Genomic DNA, 6,660 nt, shown 5'->3' with positions numbered 1-6,660 from the left:
TAAGAATTTTCTGAAAATTTGAAAAACCCCCAGATGAAATTAGGAAACTTGAATTACATCATTTCCAATCCCTAGGACTTTCCGAGCAGAAGTCAGAGTACTCTCTGATGGAGATAAGACAGAGAAATTCCTGCTCTCATGACAGGTTAGAGTGTCCAGGAAGGTGTGTGTCACAGATCATGGGCCAACTCAGTTCTTCCATCTCTGAAACTTGGCTTTGTCAGCAGGGTCAGAGTAGACTTACCTCTCAGGGAAGAAAACCATTCACCAGGCTCATGAGTCCTAAGGCCAGTTCAATACAGTGTAATGAAAAATATGGTAAGAACCAGAACAGGAAGCCAGATAACAATCAAGAAGTCTTGTGTGAAGGTCCCATGGTGTCTCAGTGGGTTAAGAACCCGACTAGGATGCATCTGGGTGCGGGTTCCATCCATGACCACGTTCAGTGGGATAAGGACCCAGTATTGCCGTGAGCTGTGGTGTAGGTCGCAGATGCAGCTCGGATCCCGCATTGCTGTGGCTGTGGTGCAGGCAGCTGTAGCTCCGATTTGATCCCTAGCCTGGGAACTTCCATATACAGCAGGTGCAGCCCAAAAAAAGAAAAAAGAAGTCGTGTGTGACACCCTTTTTAGGCTCTGGCAGATTAAGGAAACAAATAACAAGAAAAATTTTTAGAGTGAATTGAGAGTTCAGTAAGGTGGCCAACTGTAAAATCAGTCTTATAAAAATCTTTAGCTTTCCTATGTATTAGCTATAGCTGATAAAAGTACAAAACAGAGAAAAAGATCCCACTGTGTGACGATCACAAACTTTACTGACACATGAGAAAAGACTTGAAAATACTACATCTCTGGTTCAGAAAACTTACTGTACAAATTGTCAGTTCTTCTCAACGTATAAATTTAATGCAATTCCTTTTGAAATCTAAATAGGATCATTTTAAAAACTTGACAAAATGATTTAAAATTTATCTGCATAATAAACATTCAAGAGGGAGTTCCCGTCGTGGCGCAGTGGTTAACGAATCCGACTAGGAACCATGAGGTTGCAGGTTCGGTGCCTGCCCTTGCTCAGTGGGTTAACGATCTGGCGTTGCCATGAGCTGTGGTGTAGGTTGCAGACGCGGCTCGGATCCCGCGTTGCTGTGGCTGTGGTGTAGGCCGGCAGCTACAGCTCCGATTCGACCCCTAGCCTGGGAACCTCCATATGCCGTGGGAGTGGCCCAAGAAATAGCAACAATAACAACAACAACAACAACAACAACAAAAGACAAAAGACAAAAAAATAAAAAATAAAAAGTAAACATTCAAGAAAGGTCAAGAAATTTTTGAAAAAGCAATATCATGAGGGGGGATTTGCCCTGCATGGTAAGTTACATTAATTAAAGTACTATCACAGGAATAGCTAACTAGATCCATGGAACAGAAGTGCATCTAATAGATTAGTAAAAAAATTAAGATATTTCAAATCAGTGGAGAAAGTCCAAAAATGGTTTGGGGACAACTGGCTGATTATCTGGAATAACAAGTTCAATTTCCATCTCATGTTACAATGAAACCATGAAATTAACGAAAGAAAATACAGATGAGTATCTACTGGTCCATGTCCTTGAGGTAGGGAAAAACATTCTAGGCATGAAACAAAGGAATACATGTAGACCAGTTTGACTGTATACATCTTAAAACTTCTCTGTGGAAGACAGTAGAGATTTCTCACATAATCTCATCTCCCCTTTGCCCTTCCCTGCCCCTCATTTGCTGCTGGGAGTAGCTATGTGATCCGTTGTGGCCAATGGGCATAAGCAAGAGTCAGCTGGTGTTGTCTCTTCCTCCTTCTGCCTAGAACACAGCCCCGATGGCTAGCACTGCAGCAGCCATTTAGTGACCCTATGACGACAAGCCAGAGGAGGACAAGAGAGGGCAGGGATGTGAGCCTTCAAGTTGTTAAACCTTTGAACCAGTTCTAACAGCTTCCTTTCTAACAGTTGCTTGTTATGTGAGATAAGAAGTCCTCTTTGTTTAAGCCAGTGGAGTCAGGTTCTCTCTTACTTAAAATTCATTCTTGGAGTTCCTGCTGTGGCACAGTGAGTTAATGATCCAGCTTGTCTCCGTGACATGGCCGGTTTGATCCCTGCCCCGGTGCAATGGGTTAGGGGTCTGGCATTGTTGAAGCTGTGGCATAAGTCACAGATGTGGCTCAGATTTGATCCCTGGCCCAGGAACTTCCACGTGCTGTGGGTGTGGCCAAAAAAGCAAGAAATTAAAAATTTAAAAAAAAATTCATCCTGGAGATCCCATGATGGCTCAGTGGTTAACGAATCCAACTAGGAACCATGAGGTTTCGGGTTCGATCCCTGTCCTTGCTCAGTGGGTTAAGGATCCTGCATTGCTGTGGCTGTGGCGTAGGCTGGCAGCTACAGCTCCTATTAGACCCATAGCCTGGGAACCTCCAAATGCCTCAGGTCCAGCCCTAAAAAGATGAAAGACAAAAAAAAGGAAAAAAAAATTCATCCCTGAGTGTGAGCTTAAAGCAAAACACCAATTTCAATAAAAGGCAAATAACAAACTGGGGAAAATATTTGCACATCATGAAAGTTAATATTTCCATTGATGCAAAGAACTCTATAATAAATAAGTGATAGATATTTGAATAAAAGATGGCTAAGAATATGAATAGGAACTTTGAAAAAGTTCAAATGTCTAATAAATTCACGAAGAAAATTTCCGCTTCACTAGTAATCAGAAACATGTGAATTAAAATCATAACCTAATGATATGTCACCTATAAAAATTGGCAAACACCAGAACAATTATAATATTTTCTGGAAAGCAATCTGGGAAATTATATCAGATGTCTTGGAATGTCCTTGCCCTTCGGGAATCTGCAGAGAAATGGTTGAAGAGGCGCAAAGATTTGCTACAAGGATGTGTGCTGCAGTTCTGTTGGTAACTAAAATGACAGAAATGGCAGAAATGTGCAGTAATACAGCTCTAGTTAAGTAAATTGTAAGATTACTCACCTTAAAAAAATATGTATCCATTAATCTGCTGTAGTAGAAGCACATTGTTGACACACAACGATGTCCACTATTCACTGTTCTGTGAAGACTATGTTGGAAAACACCTCGGTAAAGAATGAAACGTTTCCGTTTTTGTTAACACGTATGTTTGTGTATTTATGTGTGTGAACAACAGCATGGAGTGAAATGCGTCGAGACACTAACGTTATCCCTGGGCTTGGCCCACATGTTCCGAGTCTTTCAATAATGAACGTGCTTTTGAAATAAGAAAATCATTACTGTAAAAATAGTTCTTGGTGAGCAGAGAGTTGAAACAACAGGGAATTAGAAGGATGGATTATTTAATGGTATCTGTCCGAGATCAGCTGAGCCATTTGTCTCATTATGAGGCTACCAGGACGTTTCCAGTTATTCAAGCATGTTCCGCTGCAAGGTAATTTGCTGAGCACAGCTGATGTCTCTTTCCATGATTCTCCTTTAGCTGGACCCTTCTGGCTGACATACGCTTGCTCTAGATCATTTCATGTTTTCAGGCAGCTAAAGTCCTTCTGCTTTTGAGTCTGCATCTTTCTGTTCTGATCCAGTACAAGTGACTTGAAGCAGAACTCTCCAGCGTATTCTTATTTCCCTGATTTCCAAGATCTGGGGGTGAGGGGATGAGGGGATGAGGGTAGGTTCATGGTGGCCCCTAAATATTGGCTGAAGGGTAGGTGTTGGATTTCTGTAGAAAGATAATCAGGACATTGCCTTATAGTGGGAATCATTTGCATTCCTTTAGTGGGAATTGCCTTATAGCGGGAATGCAAATGAGGAATAACAAAATGTTTTTTTTTAAAAATGATCTTTTGATAACTCAGTTCTCTGAACTTCTGTGCTGACTTCTAATTTTCCATTTATCGTATTTCTTAATATATCAAGCTATGAGCAAAATTGTATTTCCTTTATTGTATTTCTCAATCTTGCTTCCAAGTAACACTAAAAATGACTCTTTCCCTTAAGGCAATTATCACCATGACCTTGCAAAAGCTGCTTGTGCCAGCTGGAGAGGCTCCAGAATTTCTTTCTTAATGATGAAAAATATTTTATTAAACTAAGAGCATGACCGCTAGGAAAGTCAGTTGCATGGGAAAATCTTGAAATTTATTGTAACTACATCTATCAACCAGGGTCCCAGCAGGAGATGGAAAACCTCTCAGGTGGTCCTTTTAAATGAAGGGAATCTTGGAGTTCCCGCTGTAGCAGTGTCTTGGGAGTATTAGGATGCAGGTTCGACCTCCAGCCTGACACAGCTGTGGCTTAGATCAGAACTGCGGCTCGGATCTGATTCCTGGCCCCGAGCACTCTATATGCTTCAGGGCCAGGGTGCCCCCTTAGAAAAAAGGAAAGGGAAAAAAGAAAAAATGAAGAGAGTCTTTACAGAGGAGCGGTCAGGGTTAAGAGAGGTTGAGGAACCAGAAGCTACAACGATGGGAAGCTGTTGTAAACCCTGGACCTGAAGGACCGTGGGGGGGGGCGCAGCAAGATAGATAGGGGTTAGGAAGAAAGTGCTCCCCCAGGCACAAGGTGTGGACCTGGCGAGATGTTGGCACTTGCAGAGCCAGAAGCCTCCACACATGGAGGAAATAGGGAAAAAGTGTCCTGCTTCCTGCCTGCAATGCCCATCCCCCTCCATCGCCAAATGCTAACAGAAATCAGCCGAAAGGGAAGATGAGCTCTTTGGAACCTGGAGAAAGGCAGGGAGGGTGAGGGAAGGATCTGAGCACACAAGTGGAGAGGTCGACTTTGGCAATGCTCAGCTATGCCTCCTCTTTTCATCGAGTATGTTGTCAGGCATCTCTCATTTTCAAGAGATGCTTCAAAAAATCAAGCCCACTGGAGTCTCAGAGACGTATACTGTTAGGGATTGAATGGGGTTTGTTTCCCTGTCCCTGTCCAGAACACTCATAGGCTGAAACCCTAACCTGCAGTGCGATGCTATTTGGAGGTGAGGCCTTTGGGAGGTAATTGGGTTTGGAGGAGATCGATGGGCCCCTCAAGCTGGGGATTAGTGTCTTTTTTTTTTTTTTTTTTTCCCTGGCTGCACTCAAGGCATGCAGAAGTTCCCTGGCCTGGGCTCAAACCCAGAGCCACAGTAGTGACGACACCAGCTCCTGAACCCCCTGAACCCCCAGGGGACTCCTGGGATTAGTATCCTTGTATGAAGAGAAAGAGACCAAAACTTGCTGTCCCTCCGCCATGCGAGGACACAGGGAGAGGGTGGCCACCTGCAAGCCAGAAAGAGAGCCTGCACCACAACCTGACCGTGCTGGCACCTTGATCTCAGATCCAAGCCCCCAGAACGATGAGAAATTCTTGTTGGTAAGCCTCGGTAGTCTATCACAGCAGCCTGAACTAACTAGGACACACCTAACATTCAAAAATACAGTAGTAGCTACCGTTTATCAAGGACATGCTCAGTGCCAGGCTGTGCTGGGTACTTCATCTGAATGAGCTCATTTAGTCCTCATGCCATTTGACACAGGAAGAAACTGCTGACCAAGGAATTTTTTTCCCTCTTGCTCCAGATCTTGTAGCCAGGCAGAGTGAAAGCTTCTATCCCTGGAGGGCAGATGGTTGGAACCGGTGCCAGTGCTGCAAAAAAAAAGTGGGCCCCACCGTGCTAAGGTCCAGGCTGGTTGTTGGCGTCCTCGGTGGATCTGAGAGACCACTGGGGCGGGGCCCAGTGGTTTATTTGCTTATCATCTGGTTTCCCTCTCTGGGGTGGTGGTAGCAAGGTGGTGGGTCTCGTCCATCACTATCTCCATGCTCCCTGGCATGTAATAGCTGCTTAGCAATGTTTGTGAAGTGAATACATGACTGGTACCCGATAGCATCGATGCTTGTATCTTACATTCTTTCACCCAATCACCTGTGGTCCCTTTCATCTAAGAGAAGCCCACCTAAAAGTCTTTATTTATTTGAAAAACTACCTTTTCTTTTTTTTTTTTTTTTTTTTTTTTTTTTGCTATTTCTTTGGGCTGCTTCTGCGGCATATGGAGGTTCCCAGGCTAGGGGTCGAATCAGAGCTGTAGCCACCAGCCTAGGCCAGAGCCATAGCAACGCGCTATCTGAGCCGCGTCTGCAAACTACACCACAGCTCACGGCAACGCCGGATCATTAACCTACTGAGCAAGGGCAGGGACCGAACCCGCAACCTCATGGTTCCTAGTCGGATTCGTTAACCACTGCGCCACGACGGGAACTCCTTTTCTTTTCTTTTTTTTTGGCCACTCCACAGCATGTGGATTTCCAGGGCCCGGGATCAGATCTGAGCTACAGTTGTGATCTACGCTGCCGCTGTGGCAATGTCAGATCCTTTTAGCCCACGGTGCTGGGCCAGGGATCGAACCTGCATCCCGGCACTGCACAGATGTCACTGATGCTGTCGCACCACAGAAGGAACTCCCTACATGCCTTTAGATCAGTGGTTTGGAGGTGTATTGGAACACAGAAAGATTTGCTTCTGTATGGATTACTAAGGTCAGCAGCCCACTAGATGGCTCTGCCTGGGTGCTGTGGAGGGACACTGGTGCAGCAGGACGGCGTCATCCGCATGATGACAGAGCCAGAGGACAAGGGCAGAACGAACCAGATGTCATTTA

This window comes from Sus scrofa, chromosome 1 (assembly GCF_054392235.1).
Source record: "Sus scrofa isolate SSC_HxYL_T2T_F1_AM1 chromosome 1, Sscrofa_HxYL_maternal_Yorkshire_Landrace_v2.0, whole genome shotgun sequence".
Classification (NCBI taxonomy): domain Eukaryota; kingdom Metazoa; phylum Chordata; class Mammalia; order Artiodactyla; family Suidae; genus Sus; species Sus scrofa.
Note: the sequence above shows the minus strand (reverse complement) of the source record.